At 42.7% G+C, this 25859-nt stretch overlaps 1 protein-coding gene and 1 pseudogene across 1 annotated transcript in view; both read right to left on the bottom strand.

Annotated features, from left to right (window-relative positions):
- The window catches only part of ACBD5 (acyl-CoA binding domain containing 5), a 427382-nt gene that overhangs the window by 256407 nt on the left and 145116 nt on the right, over nucleotides 1–25859 (bottom strand). The window lies entirely within an intron of this gene.
- Nucleotides 466–3221, bottom strand: LOC144784544 (band 4.1-like protein 2 pseudogene; annotated as a pseudogene).

Genomic DNA, 25859 nt, shown 5'->3' on the forward strand with positions numbered 1-25859 from the left:
AAAGAAAAATGTCACTTAATACAACTTAAAGCTGTTATGAATCTAATTTGGCATTTCATAACTATACACAGGGTCAACAACAAATCGGTTCAAGCAAACATCCAAAACAGGTTTTCCTATGACTGTCTGATAAGTGGTTTAGCTTTGTTGAGACCCACATAATGGGACCTAAACACTTCTTTCCTTTGTCTTCAAAACCTGCTTGACTTGTTAGACAACTGGAAATGGATGTACTCAGTTTACATCAGAAATGTCAGATATAACATGTAGACAAGGGGTTAAAGAAATCAATTATTCTATACAAGTACTTGAATAATGACAATATGGACATGTTAAAGAAAAAAAAAACATTTTCCTCTGTCTAAAACATTAAGAGAAAGTGAGTGTGGTAGTCATGAATGGTTTGGTCTTAACCTCCTTTCCATTCTCCACTGGAATGTTAACGAGATGTAGGTCTATAGAGAAATGTGGTACAAGAATACGTATTAAAAGTGCTTAGTAGTCAATAGTTCTTCACAACCATCTCTCTGTACAATCCAACAATTGAACTGATAAAGGAAAAGACCCTCCTGTAAAATTAAGTGGTTTGGGAGATGGTATAAAACAGGGTTTAAAATTAAATCAAGAGTACAAAATGTTCTTTTTTCTAATAAATGCAAACAGTATGTGTCACCTGATTATTCAGAAAATCTGTAAAGTATTCCAGTACGATACTTGGAAACATTTTTGAAAAAAATGTATTAAATAAGTCAAAGATTATCATTTCCTTTCCACATCTGCTAGGTAACAGTGCTGCGTTTTTTTGTTTATGCATTACTTCATTAACTGTCCTGTAAGAAAGAATCTGTTATAAAAACGGTAGGTATGATCCATACGTACATCTTATAAAAAAGCTAAGAATGTTAAGAAGTGGTAATAAAAAAATAACACGTAGGGTGAAATGTAACAGTATTGGTCACAGATACTGTGCTGAGGTCCTGTGTTTTATCTTAACCTTCAGAAAATTCAGGTCGTCTTGAAAATTCTGTTAAACTGAACACAGCATTTGTGGCAGTATGGACTTGGAAATTGTCAAAACTCTTCAGACGTGATCAGTTGTTTCTTGCGTTCAGGCTTCTTCCCCATCATCAGTGACTTCAGTTTCCTTATGTACCACCACGCGCGTGACAGACATGTCAGGGTGCATCTCTTTGGCTTCTTTAATTGCCTGTGCTAGAGCCTCATCATGGTCAATATCCATGTCTCCAGTGATGACAATGCGTTTTTCAATTCTTGTTTCTGATACACCGCCCTTTATTGTCTTAGTAATGTGTGTGGTTGTAGTGGTGGAAACGGATTCCGATGTGATGGTCTGTGCGCTCATCAAAACACCAGGCTCACTGTCTCCGCTCCCATCAGCCTGTGATGATTCATAAGTGATTGTTTTAGCCTCGGTCTGGACTAAAAGAACTTCTTTAGTGCAGATTTCTGCTCTCTGTGAAGCATCAGAAATAGTGACCATCTCGGTTTTCACCACTGGAGGCTCGGAACAAAACAATATTTGAGGTGAAACATCAGTGTCAAAGTGAGAGGCATCTCCATTCATTTTAGGATGTTCATCTGTTGTTCTGCAATTGATCTCGTCTGGTAAAAGTGTCGATGATGCCTTGCAATTGGCAATTGTGAATTCATGGGTCAGATCTTCAACCACACTCTGGTTGCCCGTGCTCATCACTGTGACATGACTCCCATCTACAGCTTCGATAGGATGTGCACTCACTTCTGGACATGGTTTCTCAACATCTTCCAGTTGTTCTTCAAGTTCCTCCTTTATGACTCCATCTGGAACTCCACAGTCGGCCCGGTACTCCGCACCCTCCTCCTCACTCTCACTGCTGCTCCCAGAAGAAGAAAGAGAGCCAGAGGCTTTCTGAGTTGGAACTACCAAGTCCTGATGCTGTCCCGTGACTTCTTCATAATTGCGAAGATGTCCATTTAATGCATTCTTCCATTTTTGATCAAATATTTTGTCTTCAGTCACAAATTCCACCTGGTCATCGACTACCTTCTGAATCTCACTTGTGCTCTCTGCTTGCCACCGGGAGGTTTCTGTGGGTGTTTTATCTTCAGCACCATCAATGCGTGGAAAATCTCCATCCACAGCTTTGCCAGAGGTAGCCACCTCATTGAGCAGGCTCTGGTCAGTAATGGTACCCATTGCAGCTCCATTGAGGCTTCTCGAGATACGTTTGCTAGAGGTGTGCTCAAAATAGGGGGCAGGCCTGTCTATCATGGTACTAGCCTGCTGCGTCTCTGCCTGAGTGCGGCCACTGTAGCGGAACTTGGAACCCAAAGTTAGGAACTTGGCTTTCGGAGGTTTATCAGGTGACTTGAGCCTGAAGAACGTGTGATGTTCCACGCACACCTTCCACAACCTCTTTGCGGCGTGATGGTTGGGGAGTTTAAACCCAATGGTGCTTTCAAACTGATCGTGCTCTCCAGGATGGACTTTGATGTAAAAGTTGTTACGTTTGTAGGATATTTTTGGGATTTTTTGCCAAGCAAACCGATTGATTGGGAGTCTGTCCTTATAAATGAGCAATCCACTTGCAGATATTCCTAACATTATATCAACTGCTTCTGAATCCTTGGCACAATGCAAATCCACCCCATACATTGAAAGCTACTTGGCATTTTCAGCATATTGTATGTCTGACTGAGCTGGAGTCAGACCCCTGTGAGACTTGTGTAAATCCACAACTTTCTCCTCCAATTCTTTAGTTTGATTAGGAGCAAACTGAAACTCATTGATGTGATCAATGGTATGTTCATCGGGATCGTAATCCCCCAACTCAGCCTGCAGGGTGTAGGATCCTAGAAGTGCATGAGTCACAAAGGAGCACGGCAAGCGCCCAGAAGCAATATCCTGGCGAAGCTGAAGACACAGGAAATATCTGGTGATATCTTCTGTCTGATTTGTGGGATCAAGTGGATAAAACTTCACATTGAAACCAAACAGCCAGGGGAGACTTCTAATTTGCCTTTTGATGCCCTTTGCAGGATCAAGCCAGTTCTTTTGGTCAGCCTTATCCTGGAATGTTAAACCAAAGTAGGCTTTTTCCAGCAGGTTCAGCTGTCCACACACTTTATCAAACAACAGCTGCCCCTTAGCTCGTTTCTCTATTTCACAGTTGTATTCGGTTTTATCCAAAAGAATAACTTTACACACAACAGCTTTCAATTTCTTTGGAGGCTTCAGAGGAACCTGTTTGGTTTTCATTGTCTGTTCTTTACTGTCCTTATTAACTTCTTCAGTTACTTTGTTGTCTTTCTTTTCTTCTGTCTCTGTTTGAACTTCCTGTGCCGTTTCCACACCATCCTCTTGAGCATGCTGTGTACCAGCTCTGCTTCATGATTTCTTCTCCTCCTTCTCATGTATTTTTACATCCTGCGATTGTTGTTCTTGTAGTTTGTCAAATTTCCTCTGAGTTTCCACTTCCTCCTCTTGAGTCTTTTCTTCTGTTGTAGTCTTATCTTCCTCAACCACCTGTGTCCGATAGATCTCTCCTTGAATGGCTGAATACAGAAAAGAAGGTCGAGACCATTTCATCACATATTTATACAATACTGTACATGTGCTAGAGGCTGACGTAAAATATTGTCTCTAGAGTTCCTAAAATAGAAGCTCTGTTCTCTAAGAATAGTTCTACTTTAAGCAGAGTACCATGTGCCAGAAAAAAAGGTAAATATTTTGGAAGAGAAAAAATAATTTCGCTTTCAGGGGAAAAAATAGTTCTAAATGTTTTCAGTAGTTTTGTTTATCAAAAACTAAAGGCCGAATTCAGAGTTCAGGGAACGCTGTGTGCTCGTTGTTTTTAAAAGTTATTCTCGTTGATTGGAGAGAACATCATATTAGACAGGCTTGCAAAAAATTGGTCTACAACATCAGGTGAAAGTTCGACCAAGTTCGAAAATGCTGAAACAGTGCATATGTGAGAGTGATTGCTATCATCGAAGTCGGGATCAGCAATGCTCACAGAAGGTTGTACCTGTTTGGTGCTGCTTTCCTCTTGTACTTCACCGCCACCTACTCGTAATGGTGAAGTCTCAACGAATGCCTTCATCAGAATAGGTAGCCGCTGGGGACAACACGTTGCATGAGTCGAACCTAGCAAAGTATCGATATCCATTGGTACTGCTGATGGTAGTGTAAGACAGACGTCCAACACGCATTCTTCTCCGCATAGCAGACATCGAAGCACAGGTAAGATACAATCTTGCCAGATTGGTCTGAATGAAAGAAACCAGGTTGCACTTAGATCTCGCTAATCCGAGGATTTTAGTGATTTGGTCTCGGTAGCGTATTGCTAGGATCGTTTCTTCCATCGTAGCTGGAGTTTTGTCCGTGGCTTGGCTTGCCATATCGGAGCAGAAGAATCAAAAATAAACTTCCAGCTACGAGTCCCAAAAGAAGAGGAAGGCCACCGAAAAGGGAATGCACAAAATTCGGGAAAATGCCCAGAACTGTTTCAAAGGGTGCTAACAGTCCCGAAATTTTTTTCTTAAATACATGTGCGATGCCACTGGTATCAGACATGTTTAAAATTTGACCTAACATTTCTACGAAAGGCACGGGGCAATTTGTTGATAATAGGGAATGTATCTTTGCTGCTGTCCTTGCAACTTGCAGATCATATGTCTCTTTGGACGAGGTTAAAGGCACAGTTGTCTGGTAAATAATAGACTTCATTCTGCTTAAAGTATCAATTCGAATAGAAGAGACATTCAAAGGAGAAGTGTGGCTCACTGGTTAGAGGAGGCAGACTCTGATGCAGAGGTCAGACCCGGGACCAGGGTTCAATCCCCGACGCGGCAGGGTCTTGAGCTCAAAATGTCCACGGACTCGATAATTCTTGCCTCGGTGCCTACTCGAATCATGGGTTCACACTCTGTAACTCTGGGCAATAGCTTGCTTAATCTCCACTACGGCCCCACTGCGATGGGATGCTTGGTTTTCACCTTGGGGATGCCCAGTAGGGGTTATCTCGCAGGGAAAGCCAGGACGGGTTCCCAAAGCAAGCGCTAAGAGACCTGTCAGTGATTTGGCGCTATATAAATCGAAATTAACATAACATAACATAACATAACCAAGAAGGCCATATTGCCGCCTCCATGTCTGGATTGCTGCTTGGATACAATACTTGCATACAGCAAGTGACTATGGAAGTAACGCTCACGAGATAGGCTTTTCCTGGCACCATGCCACAACAGCTGTGGTCACTTATTAGAACGTAGCTGCTGTTGGAAAGCTGTCTAAAGAATGGCTCTATCTGTGTTGCAGGAGTGCCATGCAGGTGACATGAAAGGTTATTTGAAGACCCTTCGCAGGATCCATGCAAGTTAATACCTTGACACAGAAGTGTACCGCTTAGTGATTTTTTACAATTGTTACCACTAAGGAATACCTCCTTTTTCCCTTAACTATAACATTTGTGTGTATAAGGTAATTTCCATGTTGACTTGATGTATCCTTTACCCAACCTTTCATACAGGCCTGCTGGTATATATTTTTGGCAATACTTAAACTGGAAAGTTGTTATTGGGATTGTAATCGTTCCATGTATTATCCATTCAATGACAGGTCTCTCTGACATTGTCAATGGTAATCTCTCAAGTTTTTCAATGCTCAGAATCGTATAGTCTGCTCCTTTTTGTGCCAAACTGATTTGTTTATCAGTAAGGTTAAAGATAGAGAATAATGACGTTGTGTTGATTAAACGCCATGGCACGTAGCCTGAACGCAGATTTTGCAACGTCCAGCCAAGCTGTACAATAGAACGTAATTGGAACTGACCATGTTGTAACATTAGCAAGTCCTGCTCTATTATATCAATAGCAGATGATACAATGCTGTCCAGTGAATATATTCTGGAGGACAGAGTCGTTAACCCATTGTTTGCTACAGAAAGGGATTTTTCCAAATTTATACGATCAATTTCTCGTATTTTTTCTGCAGTTTCAATTTGCGTCACTTTCCACGCCTCGTTGTAAGCAGCGTATATACCGGCGCATATGAAACGTTGTTGACGCTGTTTGCGTGGTCCCAGTATGAAATCACGCAAGTCAGCACCCTCTTTAAGTAAAGTCAAGTGTTGCTTAATTTCAGCCAGTGTGGATTTCTGTAGCCACTCAAGGCATAGTTTCCCTACACTGTATGTTGTAACTATCCCTGGATGTTGTCTCTGGGAATATCTTGGGTCTGGCCTGTTCAGTTTTAACCCCTGTGTTTTGTTCAGGAATCTATCTTGACAGTTATTTGTGTCCGTGGGCCAGATCAACCATTTTTTCCAATCAGGATTTGTTCTGTTTTGGTGTAAAATATGGGATACGTCTATCTCCACATCTGTAGTGCTATTACTATCAGGTATGGGCTTCTGAATAGACGGTTTATTTAAGTCTTTTATCTTGGCTAAACCAAGACAGGTTGTTTGCTGAATGGTGTCATTCTGGAATATTATCTGTTCTGGGAACATGCAGGCTCAAAATAATGCTTCTAAACCTTTGACCTGCCAGTCTTTTGTACCCCAGATGGTTTTTGTTTCAATGTTGTTTTTCCAAAATTCAAAACCAAATGTAGTAATTTTTTCATTAAATGTTTCAAAATAAATCAATTTAGTATTTGTCAACATTGTTTTCATTCCTGTCTTATTTAACATTTTAAAATAAAACGTTTCTGCATCACTTGTGTTAGAACAGGTGGGCAACGAGAGATTCCTTCTGGAAAAAGAACAGAGATGGGTGTTTCGCATCCAATCCCATAAAACAGGTTTGAACGATGATATACCTTGGGGGCAACTTTAAATGCCACACACCCTGAACCTTCTGTATATTGCAGTACATTGCCTAGTGTGATTACACAGCCACGTAGAACAGCTCATACACACTGGGAATGTTGGGTAACTATCACATCCTATTGACATCTCTTAGGTTGGATATATGGAGAATACATGGCTGATTAACCCCTTTGGGAACTTAAGATCTTGTGCAAATAATTTGTGCATACCAGAGGTATCGCTTACGAATAGTGGAAAGTGTAGATAGACTTTCGTTTCTCACTCCATTATGTGCCAAACAGTGGCGGCCATTTTAGGTCAGCGCACTAGTTTTTTTTTTTGTGGGCGTCAACCTGAAGCGGTGGGAAACGCGGAAGGAAATGTTTGCTTATACTCGTGCAGCAAGCGAGAGACCGACAGTCCTCGGAGCAGCACGGAGGTAGGAAGAGAGGGAATCTCTCGTGCCGGTGATGTAAGTAATAGACTCAGACCTCGAGTCTCTAATAAATGGGTCATATTGGGCATTTTGAAACATAGAAACGAGCTGCATATAGTAAATGGGTGCGACTTTATTTTGCAGTCGACCGCGCTGAATACCCTACGCCTGCAAGCTCATGGGGCACTGAACATTGACAAAGAGAGTATGTATAACGCTATCATGACCTCAGCTGTGACTACCCCTCTCTCTTAAACAAATGTCAAATAATACGGAAAACATGGGTCTCATTTCTCTTACCTGTGAGTTTGGCTCTGTATGTGTGTTGAGTTACAATTGTACGGGTGATGACGTATTTACGAATGATTTCATCTTGAGGGGTCTGTAATATTTATCTGGTATAACTAACCAGTCATGAGAGGGGTACAATGAGTACCTTTTATTACATAAGGTACTCCATACGCTTTTAAGGAATTTAATGCGTCTTGTAAAAACTACAAATGGCAAAAAAACAGGTCAATTGCAGCATCACTTTGACCAAAGGAAGCATAATTTTGTGTTTTTTCTCTCTTTTTTTCCCCCATTTTTTTTTACAGAGACCGCAATAGGTCATTTTACGAACTCTTTTTTGGTATTCATTGCAAAATACCACGCTTCACGAGGGCCAGCTCATGCCCTGAAGCTCAAATATTCAGCTTAGTTTTGCTGTATTATTTGTAGGACAATAGGCTTATCATTGTAGAACTGAGCTATCAGTAGTAGGGACCACTATATGGTCCTGATGAGTAGGCAGTAGGGGACTGCTTACGAAACATGTCGACTAGGTAGTAAGCTAATGCCCTACCTCACATTCCCCTTCTTAACGTTCCCAGCTAGAGAAGCTAATAAAATATATTTTTCTACTAGCCAGGGAATTTTTAATTTGTTGAATTTTTTCGCATTCACTAGCTAGGTCCCTACACTTCACTGACACCCCTACACCAACACATAGCCTTGTCACATTTATAGTGCTCCCGCGTAGTTCGTCTGGTCGTAGCACGCCCCGCCCCGTTATAGGGACGGGAAGACCCCTATGATGAAGCATGACACTAATGGATTTTTTTAGTGTGTGAGGGGTATTTTAACAAGCACATTGTGCTCTCGTTTTTCCATGTCTAAAAGAGAGCCTAGTTATTCACTTATCTGTTTCCTAAAAATGTATAAAAATAAAATATCTATAACACTCACTTCCCACCTCTTTACATTGATAGAATCTCATTGTTAATACGATATGACCAGGAGGGTGATTCTATCAGTACCTCTATGCTTCCCCTTTTTGTTTTGGAATCACTTGTGTTAAACCCTGAGAAATATGGGAATTTCTCATAAAATGTTTTCGAGCTGCCTTTAGGCGGTGTTGCACAATGTTCCCATTGGTTATAATTAAGAACATTTCTAGGTTGAGCAGTTTTATGCAAATAGTGATGACCATAGTGATTATAACAGTACATTTCTTCATAATTTGATGAACCCTGCAAGTAATCATGTTCTGTGAATTTAGCTGTCATTACTAAATCTGACATCATATTATTCATATTTTCAAAGTCCCAATCATCAGAGAAAGTACTTGGTTTTACAAAGTCACTTAAGGAAACCTTGAACTGGTGTGGATATTTCAAGAGCTAAATGGGGCCATAAATTTCATAATCTGTTTTGACCCATGCTACCCCACCGGGTATTGGATTGGCTGTGATGTTCACTGATGACAGTTCTCTTTTCTCGATGTGAGATGACTTGTGAGGCTTTAGGACCAAGTTGATGTTCTGGCTTGCTGTGTCCATTGTACTATATTTTCCTTCAATTAATTTTCCCAAACATAGAACCATGATGAGCCAAAGCAGGAGGAAAAGTACACCTAACACAATCCAAAATTCAATCCATGGAGAAATCAGATATGTTTCTTTGAGTTGATGAAAGAGTTCAGTTATTTTGTCTTTTGAAAGTTTTTGTTGCTGGCGTTTCTTCATGTTCACTTGGATCATCAGAAAAGTCATCGAAATTGATGAAGTAGCCAGATGCAGTTCTGTCAATTGTTGGAATTGCTTCCGGATTTTCATTAGTCTTTGGATCTTTCTTTGGGACATTAGTATAGTCCGATGCTACATCATTGTAGACAGGTGTTTCTTGACGAACTGTTGCAATTTGGGTTTCAAGAGGCACAAGTTCCATGGCTTTGTTGCATAGTCCTTTTTTATTTACTGCAGGTTTATCAAAAGTGATTAGTCTTTCAGTTTGAACCTCTTGGATTGTAGCAAGATTTGGTCTTCTGCTACTTCTTGGGAGTCCACTGGGCCTACTACTTATTATCGGCCACATGATTGTGGTTTTACCAGGTCGATGGATACAACCCTGTTTTCCTTTTTACCAGCAAGGGGCGGTAGTACTACTGATCTTGCTCCGCTGACAGCTAAAATTCCTTCTTCACCGCGATCTTCTCTCTGACTAGATCCCCAATCTTTGGAATCCAGACAGGTCTTGCTGGGACAGGTGGTTTTTCTTCAGTGGCTGTTGGCTTTAACTTTATATTACTCAGACTTCTTCTTGTTTCATTTAAGTCCTGTAAAACAGCCAAACGATCTTTGATATCAAAGGTTTTTTCTTCTACCACTGAAGTGTGACAATTTAGATCCTAGGTTTGCATTCTAGTGCCGAACAATAGTTCCTACGAAGTGATACCTTTTAGAGAATTTCTTGGCAGATTGTTAAGACTACGTTGGACACTTGTTAAATGTTTGACCCACCCATCACCCGAACCTAATACCCTCGCCGTTATAGATTGCTTTATGTCACGTTTTTTTCTTTCCACTACCGCATTACCCTCAGGATGGAAGGGGGAAGAGTACCGCAATGCAATGCCCATGCTGGTCATGGCCTCTTTGTAAGCTCGAGAGCTAAACGCGGGACCCTGATCAGAATGTAGCATGCCAATTGCGTATGTGCCGATAAAGACTCGCAAATCTTTTATAACAGTTCTGGCGTCAGCCGAGCGCTGGGGCCTGCATTTTAAGTGAATCTAGTCTTAATTTTTATGGGGACGCATTTCTCCGTCTTGATTTCTGCGTATAGATAGCCTGATGCTTTCTAATAATGGAGTCCTGGCAGTAGTCTGGTCCGGTTCACAACTGCGATCTCTGTTGCAGTCTGGACAATCCTTTGCAAATTTGTAATTTTGCAGGCTCATCCCCGGCCACCAGTATTCTGATTGTAATTCTTTTAGAGATTTCGCGATCTCTTGGTGCCTTAGACCCAATCCCATATGTGCTTCTTCAATCAAGAAGATTCTCCGGTTCGTGTTTGGAATTACTCTATCCCCCACTCCAGGGATTTGAGCAAAAGGAACGGAGTTTGCATCAATTATGTATGTATAATTGAGTGGATAGTCGAGAGGTAATGCTGCATAGTCGCCTTTTAATGACGCTTTTACCGCCAGCATGGTTTCTCCATCTATGTGTTTTTTAGAGCGCTTTTTTGTGGCTACGGAAGCCGGTTGAACCGCTTCCGCTGTGGCTCTGTTAGCCAATGAATTCCCTGCAACGTGAACGCCATCACGTTGATGACTCAGTGTATGTATCACGTGAGTCTTTCGTAGTTCTTTCTGTAAAAGAACTACTTGTTCCCAAAGCTTTTTATGCTTTATTGTGGCACCTGTGTCATCTTTGTAACCGTTTTTGATACATGTCTGCATGTCACTATTGTAAGACCTGACGCAGTAATGCGAATCGCACACTATCAGTGTGGGGAATTCGCGATCGGCATTTTCAAGCGCCATCTTTAAAGATCTTATTTCAGCTCGCTGATGTGAACAGTTTCTGAGTGATTCAGTTTTGGTGATTATCGGTCTGAATTTACCAAAGCGCCAGCGACCTTTAACAATCGCGCACGCTGTGTTGTAGGATTTTTCATCCACATTGTAATGTTGTGCAAATCTATCCATGTAGATTACACATGTGTATTGTTCGAGAGGCAGAATTTCGATTGGCAGAGGATATTCTTCTTCATATTCTAGATCTTCTAGTTTTTTCATTTTTGGGTCAAAAGCGTGTTTCACGTCTTCTGCAGCAAAATAATTTTCCCATTGTATCCATTTTGGATCTAATGCCACACTTTTCAGATTGCATGGTCTTGTTACAGCCTCCGGGGCTGATTCTGCTGTTAATACAGATATGTTTCTCCCTTGGACTAGGGCTCTTTCTTTTGCTACAGCAGTTTGAACCGCAGTTAGAATTTTTCCAGTAGAACTGAATTTTATTTCAGCTTGTGTGTACAAGTGTGATTTGTAAGCTATTGGTACCGTTTCTCCCTCATTAGAGGTTAGGTACGTGAATCCGCATCTTCCTGGGATGACTCGGATTACAAGGTTGCGTATGTTTTCACGAGTTTGCAGTTTTGTTTTAGTTAACATGTCTGTTTGTAATGATCTTAATATTTCTGTGTGTTTCTGAGTCCAATTGATTGGTTTGAAATCAGGTTTTATTAATTCATAGAGAGGTTTAACCCTCTCTGCATAATTTAGAATGTATGTTCTTCCCAAATTCAGGAAACCTTGTATTGATTGTAAGTTCTTCAGCGTTTTTGGTGCTTGGAGTACAGCACACTTCTCTAAGAAGTTGTCTGCTAGGCTTTTGCCTTCACTTGATAATTCATATCCTAAAAACAGGACAGTTAGGTGAGCAATTCGTGACTTTTTAAAGTTGAATTTATACCCTTCAGCTGCGAACCCAAGTATTATGGTGTTCACTCTTTTCAAGTGTGTCTCCAGGTCATCATCTGTAAGATAGATGTCATCGACATATGATAATGCCTCATCATCATATATTTGTAGTAACTCTGTTACCCTTGCTGAGAATAATCCTGGGCTGTTCTTGAATCCCTGTGGGAGTCGACAGAATTGTTTTTGCGACCCCATTATTGAGAAAGCGGTCAAATACCTGCTTTCAGGTGCAATGTATTGACAAAAGAAACCATTTGAGATATCTAATGTTGTTTTATATTTTTTGCGCACAATGTTATTCATTAGTGCTGCACTGTGTGAGTTTTGTACTGCAAATGTTTTACAACAGGAGTTTAAGTGTCTGTAGTCCAAAACTAGACGATATGAATCGTCCGGCTTGGAGACAGAAAACAAAGGATTGTTCATTTGTGAGGTGCATGTTTCAATCACCCCCTGATATTCAAGTTGATCTAAGATCTCCCTGACTTGCTTTTTAGCTTCTTGCTTAACTGGGTACTGCCTTTGGGCAGTAGGTTGATTTTTTAACTGGATTTTGTGGGGAGGAGAATCCTCATCCCATCCTACATGATTTTTAGGTCTCGCTGGCGTTGCAGGGCAAAGCCCTGCCGCCAACGAGACTTATAGCCACCTTGCTCCCTGCCAAGGGAGTCAGAGCAGTGAGCGAGCAGCTCCAGACCTGTGCACGAGCCGACTCAGGTCCGTGAACGCGCGGGAACGTCAACGTGCACGTTCACGCGCGTCACGCTCCTGTCCTCCCGCGTCTCTTCTCAGGCGCGCTCCAGGCCGACTTGCGGTGTGCGTCACAGCGTGTTCCAGCGTTTCTGTGGCCGTAGGTAAGTGAGGGCCGGGGGGGGGGGGAATTGTTTTTTGCTTATTTGTTTGCTTGTTTAGAAAGGTGGGCAAACCCCTGAAAGTTCGAGGGAGGCTCTAGCCAGGTGCCTGGCTGTGCCTCAGTCAGAGGTCCTCTTTGAATCTCGAGCCCAAAACAGGCCGAGGATACCTTTTGCTATTGCGTGCCGCCCACGCTCGAAACTCTTGCACAAAGAATTAAAGGCAAAACAGTGACTGTTGTTATAAAAAAAAAAAGGCAAAAGTAGAATTGCACAGTTTTAAACCAGAAATCCCCGGATGATTCCTGCTTACTTGCATCAAGATTCCTTTTTTCTGAGATACGTGAATTCAGGATTAGCGCTATACAAAAAAATCTGCTCTTTGGTTTAATGGACTATAATGTTGCTCCATGCATAATAAAAATCCAGACCACATGTAAAGAACATGACAATTGACTTGCCTCTTTGTTCACTAGTGGCGATATTGTGATAGCAAGGGGGCATGAAGGTTTTTAAGCTCACGTTTACAAACAATCACTTGTAATACAGGCCTTCCAGTGCAGAGAAATAATCTGATGTGCTAAGAGGAAACTCTTCTGCATATCAAAGAAATACACTTTTTTTTATTTTGAGGAGAATTTATCTCATTTTAAATGACGTTTGTTGCTTAATTTAACTGCCAGATATGTTCAAGGGTCGGCTCGTGCACCAGCACTTAGAGCTAACCCAGACCCATGGTTCTGCTCTCGCCTTGCTCTCTATTAATTTGTTACTTCGCCCACTTATACTTTTATGTCCTTGTGCTTCCGAACTCCTTCATCCATCAATTTGCTCAGAAAAAAATACATTAGGGTTATTGACGTGTTTAAATTGTCGAATTGAATTACGGGTGGGGGAGTTTTGAAGAGTTGTTTTGCGTGGGTGGAAACATCAAGACGTTAGTCCCCTTATTAATCATATATGATTAAAAAAAAGATGTCGATGAGAGTTCTCTACTTCTCATTTACTTGCTCAGCAGGGTGCAGCTTTTTGCCCCCTCCTAGCCGGTGCCGTCTTTACGCCGCCCAAGTTTCCAAGGCCCTGCTGTCTCTCGGGGCTGCGTGCTCCCATGTGTGGGGCACAGGGCAGTGCACCTCTGCCTCCCAGGAAGTTGTTCGTCTGCACGCACCACTCACCACAGCACATAGAGCACGGTCCTCAACCATCTGCACTTAAAGGTGTCAAACCCTCCCCAGTCTCCGCCGCCTTCCCCTAACCTCCACAATCCGCAGGTCAACCAACCACAGGGGAGGGGGGACCGACAATGTATGCTTTCACTGCACAGTAACTCTCTCCTCCAGCGCCCGCATGTACAGCATCCCTTCCATGCTGTCCGATCCTGTCACGGTGGCCTCCAGAATGATCGTTTCTGTCCTTACTTGAGATCGTTTGCTGTGTCCACACCTCCCCATCACCCCGGTCTGCTTCGGTCTCTTTCTTTTTTTTTTTGTTTATTAAAGGATCCACTCTTTCGTTGCTATGCAACGGATCGCTGTTAGGAGCCATTTGTGTCTCCTTTAATTGCACAGTGAACTAAGGGAGATTGCAAACATTAAGCAAATATAGTGCATTTTTGGACCGAGGAGGTTGTGGTGGTCGTTTTGCGGAGGCGGATTCCTTGCTTTGGTGGGGCCTCTCTTCAGCCACTGGTCAGCAGCCCCAGAGGCCTGCTGTTGTGCAGACTAAAGAGGGGATTGGCTGACTGCAGTGTGTGGGCTTTCGAGACTGGGAGCCAGTCTGCTTGTGCTGCACTTCAGTAGGAGCTCCAGTGCATCTGCCGGAATAAAGTGGAAGCCCATCTCTCGCTCAGCTCCTAGTCTGTGGCTATAACGAAGCAGAGAGCTTGAAATGCTCTAAGTGGGCCTGACAACCATCGAGGACAAGGCCGATATTCCCAAGGACGCAACTTCCAAAAATACAGCTTGTCAACCCCAAATATCCACTGATCATACCGTAGATCCTGGAAACACAGAAGGTGGTCCACGGAGCCCTAAAGAACCCAGTTGTGAGACTAGAACTACCATCTACTGACCAGTCGCAAGACCTGCTCCACACACCAGGACAACCTTGGTGGGTCTCTGTCAACCTCCCACACGGAACTCTCAGAACCCATGGACGTCTTGGCACTCCTGGATGCTGTGAAGGTGGTCCCAGCTCTGGCACAAAACCTAGAGATGCTTTGCAGGTTGAAATGAGAGCAAAAAGAGTTGGAGCTTATAGAAAATCTGCCCAGTCGAATAAGGTGAATGAATGATTCAGTATTCAAGTATTGGCCAGCCAGAGATTTTGTCTAATTTTCTTCTTCTCTTATAAGTTTCCCCTGGACATTTAACGTGAACTTTATGGACATGCAACCCTTTTTGGTGGCATTTCACTAGGGCCATGCCTTAGCCTGCAAAAAAAAAAACATGGCCTCTGACCAAGGTGCATTCTAGGAAAAGGGTTCACTCTTTCACCGTGAGACAGAAGTCAAGAGGAGCACCCTTTGGAAGCTGCCATAGTTAGGATTAATGCAAGGAGCATTCGATCAGATCTACCATGGGTACTGTCAGCGAATTGTGCGCCTCCAGTTTCCAAGCATTCCTTTTCTCCGCTCGCCATGTAAAGCCAGGTGAGTGTTGTTTCCCCAGCAATCTGCGACAATTTTATCCTCACTGCCATCTTTTTTTCTGCTCTGCCTGTTTGTTCGCTTTGACATCGCATGTGCTCTCTCGTGATTGCTGAGTAACTGGCACAGGAACTTTTTGTAGAAAGAAGGGGTGTAAGGCCGCCTGCTCTGCTTTTTTTCTTGCTGTATCTGTAAGAAGGTCTGACCTAGTGAATTTTTAGGAGCCCCTTCGCCAAATTCTTCTGGGTGTAGGAGACCTCATTTTGTGTTATGCCACTAGACTGAGAACACTTGATTGTGCATCTATTTTTCACAGTCCGAGCTTTCCACTGTGCTACGTCCACCCATCATTCTCGGTCTTCTTTACCGCTTATATTTCTTACTCCTTTCTTGTGGTTCTATAGAAAGGTGTGGTGATAGTGTAACTGTTACGGAGTATCTTTATACTAAATTTGCACCAAGGTACCTGCCAGGGTATTATGTTGCCGAGGACACATTGTATGATGCACATGTGCAAAATCTTATAAGTACATATTGGAAGAGATTTTGGGAGTGATGACAGAAACCCTTGGCCATATATATGCTGTTCTGGAGTAAAACGCGTATTCAAGCAAATCTTTTCCAGAGAAACATTTTCAGTTCACCCTTTTTCCTTGAATGTTGCAAAATAGACAGGATTCCCAAGATATGTAATGCATTTACGTGAATGTCCTTCTGGTCAAACAAAATTCTGCAGCTTTTTTCTCGAGGATCACGTCTCTTCCTAATTTATTGCCCGAATCCCAGGCAATTTTTGTTTGTGGCTGGCAGAATCCTCCTCTCTGTTCTCCCCTTGAACCCTCTTCGTAAACCAAAGTTGGTCCCTCCTTCCTCAGCTCCACTGTTCTATACCCTCGTACCTAGAACCCTCCCTAAACCCTAGTACCCCCACTTATACTCGAATATCTTATACCCTAGTTCCTCTATTCCTACCAGAATCCTCGTTCCGCAAGTGTAATTATACCTATACATTAGTAATTCCCCCTCTTACCCATGTTCTACTAACCTGTTTATTGGCCTATGTTTTCTTTTTCTGATATGTTTTGTTTGTTTTGAATTTCCTCAAGTTGTTAAAGGCAAACCCCTTTCCTTAGTTTAAAAATTCACCAAACTTTAGTTTCACAAATCTGAGGTTTTTGTACTTTAATTCTCCATTTTCTTTTTTTCTTGGAATGAGGTGGGACCTCTAGGATGCCCCACAAATACCATACCAGTAAAAATACTGCAGTGCAAAAAAGAGTACTCCACAAATCATGTCTAGCCCAGACAGAAAAATACTTCACACCTGGGTATTTAAAATATAAAAACGTATAACTTCAAAGATCAATTTTGCCTCCTCACTTCTCTGTCCCCCTCCCCCCCCCCTAAAAAAATAGTGTTATAGTAAGCTTGGAGGTCTCCTTACCCTTCAGAAACCGGGCTACACACCACAGGGGTGGAGGGTAAATTTTCTTAAGTTACTTGGTAGAAGGCTGCTGCGACACCACATTTAAACCCAGACTGAGGGTGCTTGAACTCTTTCACAACAAATGCCCGTGGAATGAGGTTCAGTTTAGTACGACCTTTTATTATTGGGAGAGTCGCACACAAGATAGGATGGCATGAAAACAGGCGTGTGCTTGCAGTTCTCAGTTATAAACCTCTTTTTACAGGTGGAGATAAGTTGGTGTTTTTTTCCTTTTTTAAAAAAAATGTTTCAGGTAATATGAGTTCTAGCATGGCTGTTTATGTGAGATAAGTCTTGAGAAAAAAATAATTAAAAAGTAGCTCTGATATTTTAACCTTAATTAACATGCAAGGGTATAGCTATTAGGTCTGGTCTTGGCATGCTGCTGCAGCAGTTCTTTTTATTTCATTGCAAGTGTATGCCGTAAAATAACAAACATTTGCAATGCAATAGGTCTCGCATTTACGCGAGTTTAAGCTATTGGCATTGCAAATGACAATGCCTTTTATTTATGTTTTAAAAACAAAACATATATAAAAGGAATTGTCATTTACATTGCCAATAGCTCAAACTCGCAAAATGCGAAACCTATTGCATTGCAAATGCTTGTTATATAATGCAGGCGCTTGGGCTACTGCCCATTTTCTTGCAAATGTATATTTTTTATGAATTGGAATTTGATTTGAGAAGGCAGGCATAATCATTTCTTCGCCATGAGGGCACTCCCTGACAAACTCTGGTGGCCAGTCTTTATCAGCTAACAGGATATCATAGCCTTTCGAAAGGTTATCCCAAAAGAGACCCATTATTTTCCTAGTTTTATCCCCCTCTATACGCAATGTTATTTCATATAATTTATGGGGTTTGCTAACTCTGGTGTCTGCAGTTTCCACCTGAATGTATTCATTCGTGTCCACTGTCTCCAGAAGATTCATCAGGATCTTGCGAGCTATGGTTACTTCTGCTGCGCTGTCTAGCATTGTCTGGGCCCACTCTCCGTTTTTCAGTTGTCTCCTCAGTATCCTTGCATGTTTTATTTTAATACTGGCTACCTTCTTTCTTGGAAATTGTAATTTTTTACTTTGATGAGCAGGTTCCTTGTCTTTGGACTTGACGTGCTCTTCCTTGTGTTCTGACCGTCCTCTTCTTTCCGATTTCTGAGAGGAAGTCTGAAAAGATCGAGAGGAACGTGTATCAATATCTTGATATCTGTCAGGTTTTCTTAATTTATCCCTATCTCTAAGGTTGTATCTTTTCTCAGAGGGCTCCCTCTGGGGAGACTTGCCTCCTTGTTCTAGAGATCTATCTCTTCGTTGAGGAGACCTTTCTCTGGATTGGAATCATTTTTCTCTGGGAGTGGATTGTTTATTACCCTCCCAACTCTTTTTTGGAGTGTTCAGATTATTTTTAATAAACGTTTTTTCAGGATTTTCAGTTAGTTGGGGTTTTATTGGTTTCCCACCCAAACTATCTCTTCCTAGTTCTTCATAGGATTTTTCTATGATTCTGGCAAGTTCAAAAGGTTGTTCTGCTATATCTGTTTCTTTCAATTTCTGGCGGATCGCCACAGATGCTGCTTCTCCTATTATGTTGGCTAATAATATAGCCGAGACCTGCTTGAAGTCTTTCAGTAATTTCATACCCAGAGTTAAAGCAGGTTCTGGACCGTATTCATTTTGAATCTGTCTTAGTACGTCTGGTATAACCGCCGTGGACGGAACACCATGTGTTTTTGTGTAGATCGAAGCAAAGACTGTGCCCCAAGTATCACAGTCCTCCACATGTGGTGCAATCCCCATTGGAAATCAGATAGTCAGAATTCTGTGTTTCTCATGAGGTGTAGTATCAGGAAATACTGCCTCTATCTGAGTTATTTTCTGGGCTAACCAGAATGGAATTTGTTCCCGTTTTGCGGGTATTTTACCAATGGCTGATTGTATATTCTGTGGTGTGATTTTATTTGTGTTCCCCTGGTGAGGGGTGGTCTGTGGAATTATTATTGCTGGTTGGACTGTTGAAGTCCGCATGACATATTGGACCAATTGTCTATGTATTTTAATTAGTAGCTTTAGCTGTGCTAAAAGTTCCCGGTCTGACATTTTTTCTATGTCGGGATGTGGTGTGTAGCTGGCTAGAACCGGCCACGTGCCTCCTGGTCTACCTAGTGGACCGAGCCTGGTAATGTGATTTTGATGTTTTAGGGCGCCATTAAACCAGAGCAGGTGCTCTTGGTAAGTTAGTGGGATTTCAACGTCCTTGAAAGGAGCGTATTCATCCGGAGGTTCCTCTATTTTGTAATAGTGGAATTCGTGTGTTACAGCATGTGCTGCTGGAAATTGTATCCATGAATAGAATACCTCTGTCTGCCGATATTCTTGGGCCTCTACCACGAATATGACTGTACCACCTCGTGATAATACTCCATTTTCTATAAGTTTTTTAGTTATAGTTCTTCTTACATTTACCGGAATGATTATAGCATTCGGGTCATTGTCTTGGAGACTTGTGTCATCCGCTAGGAGTTGAGCTGCTATTCTAGCTTTCTCCCTTTCATCGTCACTTTCCCCCATTTTACTGAAAGAAAGTTTTGTTGCAGATCAAGTTTCAAGGAAACAAAGATTAGGTGCACAATATTTTGGAACACTGTATCCTTCAACATTGACTAAACCAAAAACTAATACATAGGAATCTCTTCCTACTAAGTTCCGGCGGATATTAACCTTTTACCCACTCCAGACGTCTTTTGGAGTTTTTACGGGAAAAAGGGTCTATGTGAAAAAGCATGACTGAGATACTCTAATGTCTTGCGTTAGATTATCGCCTTACCAAACGTTGGGCGCCATGTAGTGTAGTTCCTATATTCCCAATAGGCTCTGCACATTGGAATAATATAAACAGTAGTGTAGACGTAGGACTGAGGTCATCTAGGTCTCTACTGACTATATTAGAATTAATTAGTTTTGGCAGCTAGCTCAGAGGTCACTAGAAACTTTCTCGAATGTTCAGGAAAGAGTTAACTCTCCAGATTTAGACAAGAAGGGATTAGTTTCTGACAACCGCATAAACATGACAACGTTGCTCCCTCAGAATAAAGAGTGTATCTCTAGAGTCGTGTGAAAACAATAGACAGCTATTTCACTCAGTCAATCGTGCATACTTAGTTTCACCAGAGTGCAGAGAAATAGAAAGACAGGCGTTTTCAATAAAAGGTGTTATTTATTGAGCAGTCTTCTTTCTCATGCAAGAGAAATGAGTTGCCACAATTGCAATACTTATCATGAAGTAAAGTACGTACAGTAAAAGGAGTATTATAAAAGAATACTGTAAAAGCATTGATATGGTTTCTTAGCCATATGATACTTTAAAATGGATAAAATATATACATACATAAAAACATTGACTAACGTACTCAACTGGTGCTTCTAAGATACGCCTACCCCGGTGTACCTGACCTAAGCCTAATACTTGGGAAGGAGTAAGTAAGTTGCAGTTTAAGTTAAGTTGGTTTTTTGCCAAGAATCTGAATCAAGAATTCTCTTAAGGGTTTAGTCAGCTCCGTACCTTGGTTCTAGAATGTAGGAGGTCTTGTATCTCGCTCTCAGGACTCGATCTCCCAGCAACCCGCAAGGGTGACTGGAAACACTGGAGCTGGATTTTCTCGGCAGGAGAAAAAGACAGCGTCTCTCTCAGTGCATCAAAGGGGAGGGGTGGCTTCCTTCGGCTCTCGCATCAGCTGGGCTTCCGGGCAAGTAGATAGCCGCTCTGCTCCAAACCACTGTGTGTTTGCTTAAGGCAACTTTGGTATATTTATACCTGGAAGGTGCCAGGTTTGACGTAAGGTTGGACATAAGACGTCACTAAGAATTAACAGTTCTTTCTGGACTCTAGGAGTTCTTGTGCAAATCAAAACAAGAGCAGGGGGAACTCCCGGGCTGCTGGAGGCTTGGTTTGTTTAAAGAACGCGTTGTACTTTCTAGGAGTCCAGGGGAGTAGCCTTGCCGTATTTGGACTGCATTGGCTATTACTAAATATGGATATGATTCTTATGCCTTTATAAGGATATTATTTGTTACAACCATATAAGGGCATAAATCGGGAATATCGAATTAGGGTCCTAGATAGAAACACAACAGCGTGCCCCGACCAAGTTGGAAATTCCTGGAGATATGGCCATTAGCCACTACATGCGCCAGGGGTTTGGTATAAAGTAGCTTCACCCATGCACAGAATTTAGGGCCGAAGCCGAGATGCCGAAGAACCGCAAAAAGGTAAGGCCATTCAACCATATCGAAAACCATTCGGGCATCCAATGAAAGGATCACCGCAGGTTCCGATAAAGTAGGTATCTACGCCATCACTGCGTGGACACATCGCAAATTGAGAGCGGTATTTCTGTGCGGCATGAACCCGGATTGGTCTGGGTGGATCAACGTCTCTAAATGTGGGGTCAGCTGAGTAGCGCTCATTTTAGCCAATATCTTTGCTTCCGCATTCAGTAGGGAGATTGGACGATAAGATGTGCACATGTCCGGAGGCTTGTCAGGCTTTGGAATAGCAATGATTGTAGCCGTCCGCTGGTCCCGCGGCAATTCCCCATTAATTAAGCTATCTAAAACATCTTCAGAAGGTGCGGAGCCTTTAGGTCAGATACTCGCTTATAAAATTCTATAGGGATCCCATTGGGACATATGGCTTTACCCGACTGTAGAGAATGAACCGCTGAAAGGACCTCGTCCTTTGTGAAGTCGGAGTCCAGGAGCGAGGCCTCATCCTCCGACAAGGAAGACATTTTTATATCCTTGATATAGGTTTGCGCTTCTTGTGTGGACATGTGGGAGGTGGGGGTATAGACTTTTTCGTAATAGCCAGCTAGGGTATCTACGATATCCGCCGGAGTGGTGACCACCACACCCTCCGGAATGCGGAGTTGCGCTATCGTCCTCTGGGCCCTTTCCTTTCTATCCAACCAGGCCAAGAGCTTTCCCGCCTTATCCCCCACTTCATAAATGGTGTGCTGCATGCGTTGGAGCCGGTGTCTAACCCGTTCCCGCTGATATTCAGTGAACTCAGCCTGCTTGAGGCGCAGTTGATACGCGGTCTCCTCAGTAGGGTCGTCCTCGTGTTGCGACTGCAGCTCGGCCAGGTCAGTTTCGATCGCCTGTAGGTCGGCATTCGCTGCCCGCCTGTGACCTGAGATCGAAGCAATCGCTTGTCCCCTTAGCACTGTTTTATACGCCTCCCACAGAACCTCTGGTGAGCGAACCGAGTTCATATTCTCGTGAAAGTAGTGCTTTGTAACCGTAATCAACTCTTTTCTAATCTGCGGGTTCTGTAAATAGCCAGGGGAAATTGGAAAAATAAGTCTCCGAGCTATAAGGTAGAAGGTATAGGTCATAGAAACCGGGGAGTGATCAGAAATACCTCTCGGGCCTATCAGCGCCTCGGTCAAATGGGGTAGACTGTCGGCGGAAAGAAAAAAGTAATCAATGCGGGAAAGACTATTGTTAACCCCTGAGTGAAAAGTGTACCCGCGGCTCCCAGGATGTTTAAACCTCCACCCACCGGTGAGGCCTAGTGCATCTAGGAAACCAGCAAGCCGGGACTTACCCGCCCCCGGCGCCCTTCAGGGGTGCCGGTCCAGCTCATCACTTAAAACTGCGTTGAAATCGCCCCCTATTATGAGCTCTCCCTCAGGCAGTGTCAGTAAGAAAGCACTAAGGGCGGGAAGCGCAACAGCATGAAGGGCCGGTGGAACATATACTGATACCACATTAAATTTCCTCCCCTCCCACATACAGGAGACGGAAGCAAATTGACCCTGCTTGTCCTTCCAGACCTGTTGAACAATTAGAGGGAAGCATTTGCGCACCAGTATGCCCATCCCCCAGGAGCCAGTTGAAAACTCTGAGTGCACTACCATTGTGTACCCCCAGCGATCCATAGCTTTACAGGTCAACCCCACCAGATGCGTCTCCTGAAGCAATACAAGAGCCGGGCCGTGCGGCGCACATATTGCAGTACCAATCCCCGTTTGATTTTATCCCCCAGCCCGTGCACGTTCCAAGTAAGTAAGGTCATAGGAGACACCGGGGTCATCAGTGGGGTGCTAACATCTGCTTCAGTGCCCATCAATTCCGCGTCTTCCATCACAATCAAGGCTTCCCTGCGCACCCATCTCTACGGCATGTATCTTAACAAGTAGTACTTTAAAATGCAGCCCAAAACTCAAACTAGGAACAAAACTCATTAATTCCCCCCCCCCCTTGCACCTCTATGACCACAGTGTAAGCAGTGTCATAGCAAATAATACTTTCTCACACACAAAAGGGGAGAGGGTCTATATGTAGTTGAACCACCCCGAACCCCCTAAATAACTATAGTATACACATAAGAGGGGTGGAGAAAACAAACAACAAAAATTAATGTATTGCGACTTATATAGCGCACGTATCACCCGAAGGCATCAAGGCGCTTGCTTAGGGAACCCGTCCTGGTATTCCCCTGTGAGATACCCCGGCAGGGTATGCACAAGGTGAAAGCCAGGCATCCCGCCGCGAGGGGCCGTAGTGGAGATTAAGCAAGCTATTGCCCAGAGTCGCAGAGTGTGACCCCATGAGTCGAGTAGGCACCGGAGCGAGAATTGTCGAGTCCTTGGAATTTTTGAGCCCGAGACCCGCCGAGGCGGGGAATCGAACCCTGGTCCACGGCCGATCTCAGCTTCCGGGTCTGCCGCCTCTAACCACTGAGCCACGCTTCTCCACTCCACTAATCAGAAGTGTGCAAGCAATGGCACACTCATGAGTGATGAAAAACTGCCCTCACTCACACACAATGTGTGTGACATGCTTCATCATCGGGTCTGCTACAACGCCCGGGTGTAGCCACACTCCGGGCGGAGCATAGGGAGGGGTAACAAAAATATACAAAGACAACGTGTAACACAAGACTGAAAGTGACAACAATGTTCACAAACAGAAACCAACAGCTCAAGACTGAGTACAGTAATAGACAAAAAATTGCAGTAGGGAATAGTTAAAACTGGCTCCTGGATACCAAATATAAACTTTATTATGAGTCATATGGCTATAAAAACAATAAAGTCCTCCTTAGATTCCCTTACAAAAGAAATCAAAGATAAAGAAATATTATTCAGACGTACAAATGACCCAATGGTTGATACCTTTCTCAGGAATCTTAAGTATAAATATAACTGTATAGTCAGCAAACAAGCCCATCTCTGGGTCTAAGCCCAGAAATGGAAAAAGCTTTTTGAACAAAGTGGGCAAATCTCTAGACTCCTACTTAACATTTTAAAGTAAAGCCAATCTTATAACTTTGATTAAAGACTCCTCTGGCTCTCTCAAAACAAAAACTTCCGACATCTCACATGTTTTTAGGGACTTTTATGTCTCACTGTAGACTCCATCACACCCCTCCTCTTTGGAATTCTGTGGGGAATTTCTGAACTCCACCCCCCTACTGTCGCTTCCAGAAGCCGATAAACTTAATCTTGAAAATCAATCAGCAAATGGGAATTGCTAAGGCTATTAAACTAATCCGAAAAGGAAAGGTCCAAAGCCCTGATGGCTTTCCCAGCACCTTTATAAGACATTCTTACATATACTGATTTTCTTGTTAGAGTCACTGCTCTATCACTCTGCTTCCTCTGGTGTGGTCTCCTGCTCTGCAGCCTAGGTCACGATTCTGACTACCCAAAAAGACGGGAAGATCCTAACATCTCCTAAGAATTTCAGACCAATCTCATTAATTAATATGGAAGTAAAGGTAAGTGCCCAAATTCTGGCTAAAAGATTAGAACCTCTTATTACTAAATTGAGTCATCCGTCTCAGTCCAATTTCTTCAAAGGCAGAGTAGCAGCCGATAATTTGAGCATATTTTGTCACATTATTGAAAAAGTGTCTCTTCCAAATGTATCAGCTTCTGCCGCAATAGCTCTAGATGCCTAAAAGGCGTTTGAGAAGGTTTCCTGGTCTATTTTGAATCGACACATGCGCTTCTCTTGTATGGTTATCACCCTATACGCCTCGCCTACAAGTAGAATCAAAATAAATGGTACCACATATTCTCCTTTCAATTTTCAACATGGTACCAGCCAGGGCTGCCTCTTGTCCCCCCTCCTTTTACATTTTGCCATAGGTGCAGTAATTTGTACGCAGAATGATTTGTCTCCTACCTAAGGGTTCAGCTTCAGCAATTTCTGCCTTAAAAAAGGGGGCGATGCAGACAACATTTGAATTTTCCCCGATGATCATGATTTGGCCATACCATCTATTCTGAATATTATTTCGGTTTTCGCCTTTTTCTCCAGTTATTCCCTAAACAGAGATAAGACGGAAGTACTTCCTCTTAATATGCACTGTCTCTCTTGTGTGGAGCATTCGGGTCATTCCTGGCAGTTGAACTACAAAAAATACCACTGCATCTTGTTCAACTGTGATCTATCAGATGCCCTGGCTTACAATGAACAAAAGTTTATCTATAACATCAAAGATCTATTGACTACCTGGTCTCCTAAATATATTTCAAGGTGGGGCAGACTGGAGCTCTTGAAAATGATGATCGCCACTCTTGTGAATTTTTTATCTAATATGCTTTCCTGTAGATTATCCCACAAGTTCTTCTTTTCCCTTGACAAAATCATATCCAAATTCTTATGGAGAAATAAAAAGCCTAGAATGTCCCTAAGGAAGTTGAGATTGGACTTTAAGGGAGGTGGCTTTAAGTTGCAAAATTGATATGATTACCAAACTGCTTTTTTGGCTGCTCAGGGTGCCCGGTGGCTTGTTCACACCCCTTAGTGTCTCTCCTGGTTAAGCACTGAACAATACCTTTACTATCCATGCTCATTGACAGCT

The sequence above is a fragment of the Lissotriton helveticus genome, chromosome 10, assembly GCF_964261635.1.
Source record: "Lissotriton helveticus chromosome 10, aLisHel1.1, whole genome shotgun sequence".
Taxonomy (NCBI): Eukaryota; Metazoa; Chordata; class Amphibia; order Caudata; family Salamandridae; genus Lissotriton; species Lissotriton helveticus.